The 12,744-nt window shown below is 43.7% G+C and overlaps 1 pseudogene; it reads left to right on the forward strand.

Moving 5' to 3' along the window:
• Positions 1 to 3,957: 3,957 nt before the first annotated feature.
• LOC135521277 (immunoglobulin superfamily DCC subclass member 3-like) overlaps positions 3,958 to 12,744 on the forward strand; it is a 21,296-nt pseudogene continuing 12,509 nt past the window's right edge.

Consider the following 12,744-nt stretch of genomic DNA (forward strand, 5'->3'; position numbering starts at 1 on the left):
TTCCTCCAAACATGGCGAGTGGAGTTTAGACCAAAAAGCTCTATTTCTGTCTCATCAGACCACATGACCTTCTCCCATTCCTCCTCTGGATCATCCAGATGGTCATTGGCAAACTTCAGACGGGCCTGGACATGCGCTGGCTTGAGCAGGGGGACCTTGCGTGCACTGCAGGATTTTAATCCATGATGGCGTAGTGTGTTACTAATGGTTTTCTTTGAGACTGTGGTCCCAGCTCTCTTCAGGTCATTGACCAGGTCCTGCTGTGTAGTTCTGGGCTGATCCTTCACCTTCCTCGTGATCATTGATGCCCCACGAGATGAGATCTTGCATGGAGCACCAGACCGAGGGTGATTGACTGTCATCTTGAACTTCATCCATTTTCTAATAATTGCGCCAACAGTTGTTGCCTTCTCACCAAGCTGCTTGCCTATTGTCCTGTAGCCCATCCCAGCCTTGTGCAGGACTACAATTTTATCCCTGATGTCCCTACACAGCTCTCTGGTCTTGGCCATTGTGGAGAGGTTGGAGTCTGTTTGATTGAGTGTGTGGACAGGTGTGTTTTATACAGTAAAACGAGTTCAAACAGGTGCAAATCATACAGGTAATGAGTGGAGAACAGGAGGGATTCTTAAAGAAAAACGAACAGGTCTGTGAGAGCCGGAATTCTTACTAGTTGGTAGGTGATCAAATACTTATGTCATGCAATAAAATGCTAATTAATTACTTAAATATCATACAATGTGATTTTCTGGGTTTTTGTTTTAGATTCTGTCTCTCACAGTTGAAGTGTACCTATGATAACAATTACAGACCTCTACATGCTTTGTAAATAGGAAAACCTGCAAAATTGGCAGTGTATCAAATACTTGTTCTCCCCACTGTATATATATATATACAGTGCATTCGGAAAGTATTCAGGCATCTTAACTTTTTCCACATTTTGTTACGTTACAGCATTATTCTAAAATGTATTCAATTGTTTTTTTTCTTCATCAATCTACACATATTACCCCATAATTACAAAGCAAAAACTGTTTTTTAGAAATTTTTGCAAATGTATTGAAAAAAATAACTGAGATGTTACAGTATTCAGACCCTGTACTCATACTTTGTTGAAGTAACTTTGGCAGCGATTACAGTCTAGAGTCTTCTTGGGTATGACGCTACAAGCTTTGCACACTTGTATTTGGGGAGTTTCTCCCATTCTTCTCTGCAGATTCACTTCTGCGTTGTCTTGGCTGTGTGCTTAGAGTCGTTGTCCTGTTGGAAGGTGAACCTTGAACCCAGTCTGAGGTCCTGAGCGCTCTGGAGCAGGTTTTCATCATGGATTTCTCTGTACTTTTGTTCGTTCATCTTTCCCTCGATCCTGACTAGTCTCCCAGTCCCTGCCGCTGAAATCTGACATCTGCACAGCATGATGCTACCACCACCATGCCTCCCCGTAGGAATGGTTTCGGGTTTCCTTTAGATGTGATGTTTGGCATTCAGGCCAAATAGTTCAATCTTGATTTAATCAGACCAGAGAATCTTGTTTCTCATGGTCTGGGAGTCCTTTAGGTGACTTTTGGGTTGTCATGTGCCTTTTACTGAGTAGTGGCTTCAGTCTGGCCACTCTACCATAAAGCCCTGATTGGTGGAGTGCTGCAGAGATGGTTGTTCTTCTGGAAGGTTCTCCCATTTCCACAGTGGAACTCTAGAGCTCTGTCAGAGTAGACATCGGGTTCTGCATGACCAAGGTCCTTCTCCCCTGATTGTTCAGTTTGGCCGGGTGGCCAGCTCTAGGAAGAATCTTGGTGGTTCCAAACTTCTTCCATTTAAGAATGATGGAGGCCACTGTGTTCTTGGGGACCTTCAATGCTGCATAAATGTGTTGGTACCCTTCCCCAGATTTGTACTTCGACACAATCCTTCCTCAGACCTTCGACCTCACGGCATGGTTTTTGCTCTGACATGCACTGTCAACTGTGGGACCTTATATAGACAGGCGTGTGCCTTTCCAAACCATGTCCAATCAATTGAATTTACCACAGGTGTATTCCAATAAAGTATTAGAAACATCTCAAGGATGATCAATGGAAACAGGATGCACCTGAGGTCAATTTCGAGTCACATAGCAAAGGGTCTGAATACTATGTAAATAATGTATTTCTATTTTTATTTTTAATACATTTGCATACATTTTTTATTCAATCAATTTTAGAATATGGCTGTAACATAAAAAGTGGAAAAAGTCAAAGGGTCTGAATACTTTCTGAATGAGCTGTATATACACTACCATTCAAAAGTTTGGGGCCACTTGAAAATGCCCTTGTTTTTTAAAGAAAAGCCCTTTTTTTGTCCATTAAAATAACATCAAACTGATCAGAAATAGAGTGTAGAGTCCTCAACTGTCAGCTTCATTAAATAGTACCCGCAATACACCAGTCTCAACGTCAACAGTGAAGTGGCAAATCCGGGATGCTGGCCTTCTAGGCAGAGTTGCAATGAAAAAAACATATCTCAGACGGGCCAATAAAAATAAAAGATTAAGATGAGCAAAAGAACACAGACACTGGACAGAGGAACTCTGCCTAGAAGGCCAGCATCACAGAGATACCTCTTCACTGTTGACATTGAGACTGGTGTTTTGCGGGTTCTATTTAATGAAGCTGACAGTTGAGGACTTGTGAGGTGTATGTTTCTCAAACGAGACACTCTAATGTACTTGTCCTCTTGCTCAGTTGTGCACCGGGGCCTCCCACTCCTCTTTCTATTCTGGTTAGAGCCAGTTTGCGCTGTTCTGTGAAGGGAGTTGTACACGGCATTGTACAAGATCTTCAGTTTCTTGTAGAATAGAATAGCCTTCATTTCTCAGAACAAGAATAGACTGATGAGTTTCAGAAGAAAGTTATTTGTTTCTGGCCATTTTGAGCCTATAATCAAACCCACAAATGCTGATGCTCCAGATACTTAACTAGTCTAAAGAAGGTCAGTTTTTATTGCTTCTTCAATCAGAACAACAGTTTTCAGCTGTCCTAACATAATTGCAAAAGGGTTTTCTAATGATCAATTCACCTTTTAAAATGATAAACTTAGCTAACACAACGTGCCATTGGAACACAGCAGTGATGGTTGCTGATAATAGGCCTCTGTACGCCTTTGTAGATGTTCCATAAATAATCTGCCATTTCCAGCTACCAACAATGTCTACACTGTATTTCGGATCAATTTGATGTTATTTTAATGGACAAAAAGTGGGCCTTTCTTTCAAAAACAAGGACATTTCTCTCTCTCTCTTCTCTCTCTCTCTCTCTCTCTCTATATATATATATATATAGATATATAGATATTTATATATAGTTTTTTTTACAGATGCTCACAATTTCATTTGGAAAGTGGTTAGTGGAGTACCAGTAACATTGTCATTGCCAGTAATCATCAGCACCTCCACAACTGACAGCAATAACCACTATAACAGCATTAAAGTGTATGTATGGTGGAGTAGGTTGACAATATAATGATGATGACCTGCATATCAAGACAATATTTGGCTTCTGGAGCCTCTTCATAGCAGGTTCCCTCAAGTGATGATTTGCGGTTTAGAAGGGGCCACCCCTTTTGACTGGCCCCCATCCTGCCATTGGCTCGTTTACATGCCCCCAGTCTCCGCTGGCCAGTTCTATTGTTGTATCGGTGTCCATTCATTGACCGGGATGTCAGCGGGGACAACAATACCTTACGCATAACTAATAGCCACAGAACCCAGCGAGGGCCGTTCTACAATAGCAAACAGAACATTCTCAAAGCAGCCTCGTCCAGAAGCCAGCCGTTCGCTGGACAGTGGAACTGAAACTGCGGAAATGTTTTTTTGAGATTTTTGTTGGTATTTTTATTTAATACATTTTAAGGGGTGAAGCTCGCTATTAAAGCGTCTCTATAACAGTTAGACTTCGAACTAAAAGGGATTCATACTAAACCATGAACCAGACGAGGAATTTTCAGCTTTTTCTATTGGTGGTCATATCTTCAGGTAATGCTTTTCATATTTAAGCGGATGAATGTTCGAGCTTTGAATAGGTAATGATAGTATAAGTCGAGTTAATGTCCTCCATGTGGAACCCACTGATTGTTTTGCAACTTGCATGTGATTTTGAAATGATTTTAGCATGCAGCCTCAGTATCTAATGTATTTGAGGTGAACGTGAAGCCATGCGTCTTTAGTGTGCACCTGGCTCTGTAGCCTATTGCACTGCGTAAAAGCAATTATTTCCTTTCATGTCGACTGCATCTCGTCTGTATATGTCTTCCATAAAGTCATTGGTGTCGATTAGGGGACATGTGTAGTTTGCAGCCTCTGGGATACCATGGGTGTAATTAGAGAAATCAATGGGGGCTGTTAAGGCGCGCGTAAAGATGAATGGCCAAGTTGGAACCGTTAGGATATTTACAACTGTCTTTGGAGGGAGGCTTTTGACCTTCAAGATACATGTCTATAGTGTTAATTTGACATTATGCGTGGATAGTAGAATGGAGAGCCTTCAAAAAATAGAAAACATTTTTGTTATTGATTCGGGAAAGGTGAAATACAAGAGCAGTAGATACTTTTTTTAAACGTTTTTCATTCCAATTTGTTTAATTAATTATGTGTTATCAGCACAAAAGTTGACATATGCTTGATCACAGATTTCAATGGTGTGCTACCATGATGCACCATTCAGTCGATGCGTAAAGATACTATGCTCTCTCCTTTTACGCACAAGTTTAATTCTCTGTAAGGCAATTCGGGGACAGGAACTCACGGTGCTTTATCATGTCAGGCTTCATGTTATTGACTTTAGTCAGCTCCCACATTATTTTCTCTGATTACACCACTTAAGACAAATTAATGGCAAAGGCTATCCACGAAACAAACTTTACATAATAGTCACAACGATAATCCAATTCAACCTTTCAATTCTAACATTGAACATGTTAGTAAATTTGACTCATCCCCTGAACCCGACTATTGCCTCTCATGCATTTATTCCTTAATCAGGTATTGGCTGTTTAAGTCTCCATCTGATTCAAAACACGGTATCATCTTTTAACCAATTTGGTGCAGTTTGCAGTTTCCATTAGAACCACGTTTACACTACACATAAAAAAGTGTTGAACTCAGGCAAAGAACATATCTGGAGATCCAATAACTGTAGGGTAGGAAATGGCGATGTTTTGGCTACCACTTGTGTATTGAAATCTCATCGGGGATATTTGGTCAGATCAGACTCATCTACCCGTCATGGTCAGACACAGGGCAGCCAGTTGGACTTGGGGTTAAACAATGATTGACCTCCTCACACCTTCATTTACATAAAGCAGACAGACCCTCTCTGTCTGCCCCCCCCCCATCCCCCACACACCTCATCTAGGGGCATGATGGTGTGTGTGGGATTGGGTGTTCAGTAATCCCCCTGCAGCTGCCTTATTAGATATCCCCTAAAACCTATGCACACACACACAAACACTCTCCCCCAGCCTGCACAGACAGTGTTCTCCTACTCTCAACCAGACACCCCTCTGACTGGGGGTGTTAATCCCAAAGATCTACATTGAGGTGGAATCAGGGCCAAGGCTCTACCCTGCCATGAGGCCCAAAAAGCTTGGTCCTAGTTCCTTCAGACTTATTTGCTCTCTGTGCCATAGCCTCATAGTCTTTCCTGTTGGCCTCCCCACTTCTTCACCTCTTATGTGTCTGGACCCACCCTGGGTTCATATATAACAAATAAGACTGACGTTGGCTCATAGAAACAGTGCTGCTGGCTGTTATTGCTGTGTGTTTGAGGGATAAGAACATTTCCCCATAGTTTACCTCGTTTACAAACTGAGTTAATTACATGCATTGACCATATAAAATGCAGGTATTCAATAACCTTTTTTTGACAGCAGTTATGAATGACGTATAGTTTGTAGGTTGAACGTTTCAAGGTGCATTACATTTTATAGAACTTTAAGCAAGACCTAAAGGCCTTCACAACACTGGCAATTTTTTTAATGCAATAGTGCAAAGCAATGTTGTCAGCAATGGTTGCTGCAACTTTTTCCATTGCAAATAAGAATTGTTTTATTATCTGGGGAAATGCAATCGGCAGGGCCAATTAGTCAATAAGATTGTTATTGCCTGTGTATCATGGGCATGGTGAAAGAACAATTTACACCACGGGTCACATACATTGAGAGCAAAATTCTCCCAAGGCCCTCTGAGGTGAAATGTACAGAAACTGAAAATAACATTGTGTTCATTATACAATGAAACCTTTCATAAGTGAAAGAGAAAGACACACTGAGGTTTATTGACCTCAAGAAAGAAAGTTATCAAGAAAGCCTGTAAAAGTGAATTCTGAGGACAGTATTGGAAAAACATGTCCATCTCTATCTACCAGTTTAAATGACAAAATACCGATGCCACTTTTACTGAATAGAAACATGGAACAACCTTTGTTCTGGAATTGTTTTCAATTAAAGATAAACTAGACTTCCTGTTCTTGAAAGTGAAATCCATTCAATCAAATGCTGGTGGTCAATGAGACCTGATGTTGACTTCTTGACAGAAGCCACTTTCACAAGCAGCAGTTCAAGATGACAGAGGCAATTTCTGTGCAACATTTTGGTCATCCCGATTCGGGTTGCGATTGCTTTGACAAAATGCTCTCCACTGCATCTCTCTAATATGTTTCTGAGGAACTCAGGCCGAGGCAAAGGGAAAGTGAAGTTGGATCATTTCGGATCTTTCTTATTTTGATTGTGCTGTTTTTACATGGCCACAGTGTGCTGAAAAGATTATATGCCTAACCCATTTACAGCAGACACAAAATACATGAAAAATACGCTTGGAGCATGTCGTTAGAACAAGGGTTAAAATACTGATGAATTAATCATCACAGTGTGTTGTCATTAGAATGTATTGTCATTAAATAGGCTATTAAGGGTTGTAGAATGATGAATAACAGACAAGCTAAATATGTTATCTCAAAACGTTGCATAATGGATGCTTGGTCTGTTGCCAACATTGCCCAAATTCCTACAATGCCACCCCTTGTAATTATTGGTCATTAAATGCCCCCTACCCTTGCTGAACACACCCATAGGTGCGTAAGGAATAGCTTGTATGCGGAAGTGAATTGATTAGCGCAATGGGAAAAGGATCTTGTGTTCACACACACGCTAATGCCAAATTGGCTGGCAATTAATGAAGAGGTGGCTGTTTAAACAATAGGAGAGGAGCTATGCTGGGAGCAGATCTGCTGGTGCACCATCGCCAGCCATAAAGAAGAGCGTGCCACGAAGCTAGTCAAGGGGAGGGGGGGGAGGGGGGTAGAGAGGGGAGTTTAACTCCTATTAGTGGGACAATAGGCCCAGCCCTGCAACGTCAGTCCCCAAATCCACACAGCCCTCTGACCCAGCACCCCCAATCCTCAATCCCAGCTGGGCCCAGGAATCAGTCCCCAATACTTATACAGACCTATCTTCCCCCCTCCCCTCCATCTATTATGCCTGCCTGCCTGCCTGCCTGCATGGGCCTAATTCAGTAGACATCATCTGTGCCTATCACTCTGCAATGATGAAGAGTGAAGAGGCTAGTGAAGGAAAAGATGAAAGGAGAGAGGGAGAGCTGCTGGCTATAGCAATATCCACTAGTAATAAGGCATGTTTATGCCTATACCAGAGGGTCTTCCTGTGGTACGACTTGAGCTGATAATACAACTAAGCCTTTAGCATTCTATGCTTATTATAGCATGGTCATTGATCTTATCCATTTCACCTAATGGAGCTTATCAACACTAAAAATGTGAGAAAGCACTGTGAATACAGTGAAGCACACATAAAAGATGTTAATTTTCACTATGGCATCCGTCTATTTCCAAAAATCCGGCCCCTCCCCTTCATGCAGGGGTTCCCAGGGTTAGGGAGAGGGGATAGTATGGTACGAGTCAATTAAGGATTCTGCGACACACTTGCAACTGGGCTTGACTCACTAGCAGGCCCCCCCCCCACACACACACACACACAAAAACATACAAACCGACACAGGGAAAAATATAGAGAGGACGCAACCAATGAAGGGATTTACTTGTGTTTGCCTTCTCTGCCTCGACCCTGAACCCCCTTTTCATCGTCCTGGGGGGCTTAGCCACCTTCACGCCACAGTCACAATGGAAACTGTGAAGTTCACTGCCAAGTCTGAGGCGACAATAAACAATGAAGGGACTGGGGTAGGGGGCTGCTTTGGTGACCGAATGCAAGCTGTCCTCCGCCCGGCCCCCTCAGTCCCCTCACCCAACTCTCTCATGACCTTTTAGGGGCTGGGGTCACAATCTGGGGCTGAGGGGTAGTGATTTGGGATTTTGTGGGGGTGGAGTGTGAGGGAAAGCTAGGGGGATGGGCCGGGGGTCCCTGTCCTCAGTGTTCTGGATAGCCCCCCTTCTGCTTATTATGAGCACCCAGATGGGTGGTGAATTTATCCCTAAACTTAACACTTTATCACACTCCGTGGCGCAGGGGCGAATGCAGGGCTGCAGTGGTAAAGATGGACTTTGCATTCTGACTGTGTGGAATACAGCTGGGAACTCATAAGGCACAGCTGAGCTTGGCTGCTTCTATATGGCATACATTGATGATAAAAATATCATAATTCGCTTTATGCCTCTAATTTCAAGCACAAATGAAAAAAATCTACTACTAAAAACTAATGATTAAAGTTTCCTTCTTGAGCAACCCTAAAATAATGCTGTTTCCAGCACTCTCACCCCTCAAAGCAACACAATTTGACATCAGTCTTAACTGCTTCCCTCATAGTTCCTTCTTACATTGCACTCTCCCTCTCTCCCCAGCATGGAAGTCCCCAGATATCTCTAATCCAATATGTCCCCACAGAAGGTCTGACATGCAGCTAATCTTTAGTTACCGTGACCGACATCTCACTCTCTGTACATCCCCAGCATTGCATCCCCAGGTATTCCATTATCCACTGCTTCCCCTTTCATCAGATGTTAAGCTTGACTGGGTGTCTCTGGGTAGTGCAAGTAGTCGTTCTGAACTTCAAAGACCTGGGGCCCAAGCTTCTCAGCTGTGTCAGGCAGTGTGACTTGGGGACTGTTCTAAGACTCCAGGCCAGAGTGACTTGGGGCCTGTTCTAAGACTCCATGCCAGAGTGACTTGGGGCCTGTTCTAAGACTCCATGCCAGAGTGACTTGGGGCCTGTTCTAAGACTCCAGACCAGAGTGACTTAAGCTTTGACCTGGTCCTGGGTTATAGTATTAAAATCCAGAATTGATCTATTTTGCAAAGCAGATATGAAGGAGATTGTAAAATAAGTTATGTTTTCGAAGGGTTTGAGATTGCTTGTACTGCGGCTGCTTGTTTGGCATGCGTCCATGTGTGCATTGATTGTGAAAATGATGGACTTTTACCCAGAATGGCCCATGCAGTCACATAATATAAAGTTGTTGGAAGGTGCAGGTGATTGAGAATAATTGTATGTCAGTGATTGAAAGATGTATAACCAGAATCTAAATGTAATGATCAGGTATCTACTGGAGCGAGAAGATATCTTCATTTAGATTAAGATGCTTTAAGGATCAGTCCTGTGGATGCACAGCTATGCTGTGAATAGACTGTAGTTTCTGGTTAGTTGTTATTTGTTACAGAGGGAGTCAATAGAGGTGGATTAATGGGAAAATGGGGAGGGATTAAATGGAGTAAAGGGAGGCTAATTGGACAAACAAAAAAACAACTGGAGGCAGTGGAGATTACACAGCATGTGTTGGAGCAGAGCCAGGAGTTGGAGTTTAGACTGGGTCTCCCAGAATGGGCTGATGTGGGAGAGGGGGCTATGGGAGAGGACTATGGCGAGGATGGGAAGACTATGGATGGATGGGGGGAAGGAGTTGGGAAAGAAAGAGCAGCTGTCTGGCGTGTTTTGATGGGATGTTTGACGGTTGCAGAGGTTTGCTGTGGTCGGCCGTGTTGATGTTTGTTGTGTCTGGGTAGTGTGTATTGTTGTTCTTCGGAAGGGTCACAGGGTCAGGGGACGTCACACGCTACAATTCCACAGCTCGCCACGTAAACATAAGAGACCGAAAATGAACTGAAACTTTTCTTCGTCTCAGCATCTTTCCTTTTTTTATCTTGAACAGCTGGGAAAGGTGGATTGGTCTTTAGAATGGGTCAGGGGAAAGGGAGAGGGTTAAAAATCAAGGAGAACAGAAGGGGTATCTCCAAATGGTGCGTATAATTGGGGGACAAGCGTGTCGACGGAATCGGTGACGGGGTTCGATGTAGTGTGAGAGATGGGGGTGGCATGGGAAAGTCACCTCCAAGTTCAAGTTAAAAAGGGGAGAGGGGGACAGGGGGGTGCAGTAGAGTGGAGAGGGGGGCAGATGTTCTCATCTGAGTGGGCGATGACTAAAGGGGACAGAGGGGGAGAGGGGTGTGTGGGGGCTATCACTAGTCATCCAACCAGACTCCATTGAAGTCATCCAAACTTGACCCCTAACCCCTCTCTCTCCCCCCTTCTTCCCACTCCTTGCATTGTTCAGGCCCTCTCTTGCATCAATGGCTCCATGGCATTCGGCACTATTGTAAGGCAGTTTTGGGAATTAATTGTGTTTGCGTGTGGGGGAAGGAGGGGGGCACCGTGAAAGGCAGAATAGGATGGGGGGTGGAGGTAACTAACAGAGCTATCAATCAGGCTGGAGGAAAGTCAAGTGCAAGTTCACCCTTCTGAAAACTACCCAAACAGACTCCTCTGAAGACATTATCTTTGCTCCCCTCCCTCTGCGCTGTTGTTTCTCACTTTTTCAGTCCAATACCCCTTCTCTCTCTCTCTCTCTCTCTCTCTCTCTCACACACACACACACACACACACACACACACACACACACACACACACACACACACACACACACACACACACACACACACACACACACACACACACACACACACGCACGCACGCTTGGAGAATGAAGCTGTCACCAGTGCACACAGTGTGTGGTGTTCACCACTGAGAGAGGCAGTCTGACTTTTCACAGGGTCTCATTGTGGGGTAGAGTTAGGGCTTCAGGCTGTCTGCTCTTACTCAATGAAACTGGCCATTTATCAGTGTGTGATTCCCAGCCGAGCGCTACAAACCCAGCCAAGGAGTAATCCAGCGTCCTCTTTTTCCCCTCTTAATCTCTCATTAACAACCCTGTTATTCAGCGGTAATTAAGGTGTTATTAACAACACAAGGGCCTGGATTATGTCCAACATCTAGTTGGGCTGAGATGCACTACTTGGTATACAAAGTTTGGGTATTTTTACGTTTTTTTAACTTAACCTTTACTTGATATTTCAATATAAAGGAGCTGTAGGGCAAGAGGAATAATGGAAAATACATTAAACAAGATACAAAATGCCAGTAGATAATGGGTCGTAATGGTAGATTCCTCAAGAACTCTATAACACACTGTTTATTTCTTATAAATCTATCCACCAAGAAAGGTGTTTCACAATATTTCCCCAGAACCAGATGGCCATATATTGTCGGTATTGGAAGCTCCTAAACTTGCTAACTATCTGGGAGCTATATTTTACAATGGTGATCTAACACTGTGATATGTGCTTAAGGCACTACACAAAACCGATAGTTAGGTTGTTAACAGAGAATGATTTATGAAAAAAGTCCACTTAAATCGATGATATCAGCACTTGGGTGGCTTCATCAGCCATCTTTCAGTGTCTTCCTCCCTCCTCCCCCCACCTTAACGTTGAGTGGGCATCGTAAAATGTGGTTTTCAATTCGTTCATGACTCTATAAACGGAGGAGCACCACCCCTGGCCCTTCTCTGCTTCTTGAGGTTAACATTGTAAAGCCTGCAGGCAGGGAGAGTTTCAACCTCTGGCCCTCTGAAGGCTCTGTACTGGAATCACTGATTGATTGGTGTAGTAGTGTAATAGTAGGTGATAGGTCATATTCCTATGTCGGTTCAGTTTCAAGAGTATTTTTTTTTTGTGTGTGTGTATGTGTGTATGCAATCATTATTATCATCCTCATTCTCATCTTCATCATTGTCATTTTTCAACAGCCCTCTTACTTTCATCATTGTCCTCTTCTTCATCATCAACACCACCACCATCATCATCAAGATGCTCCATTCTGTCCTGAGGATCTCCCTTGTCAACATCATCAGCACTCTTACCTCCATCATCATCATCCTTATCATCATCTAAATGGAGGAGAACTTCAGCAGTACCTGACCTCCCATGCTCCTCTTCTCTCTCCCAGTGTTGGGCAGAGCCTCTGAGCTGGCCTTCCTGAAGGAGCCCAATGATGTCATCGCCGTGCGCGACCGGCCCCTGATGCTGGACTGCCAGGTAGAAGGGGAGGGGCCTATCTCTGTGATGTGGCGGCGCAATGGAGTGTCCGTTCCCACCGGGCCGAAGGCTAGCGTGTTGGCCAACGGAACTCTCCTGATCAAGAGCTTCCAGAAGAGGAGAGAGAGCAACGAGACGGACGCTGGGGAGTATGCCTGTGCTGCCCAGAACCACGATGGCATGTTGATCAGCCGCAAGGCCAGGGTTCAGCTGGCATGTAAGTTACACACACCACAGACACGCACAGTCACATATACATATTGGAGTGCTCACACACACACACATTAGTAGTCATACATACAAGACAGATGATACACATACTGTATACTGTAAGAGTCATGTGTGACACATTACATGGCATGCAGAAGTTAT

Source organism: Oncorhynchus masou, chromosome 29 (assembly GCF_036934945.1).
Source record: "Oncorhynchus masou masou isolate Uvic2021 chromosome 29, UVic_Omas_1.1, whole genome shotgun sequence".
NCBI classification, from domain to species: domain Eukaryota; kingdom Metazoa; phylum Chordata; class Actinopteri; order Salmoniformes; family Salmonidae; genus Oncorhynchus; species Oncorhynchus masou.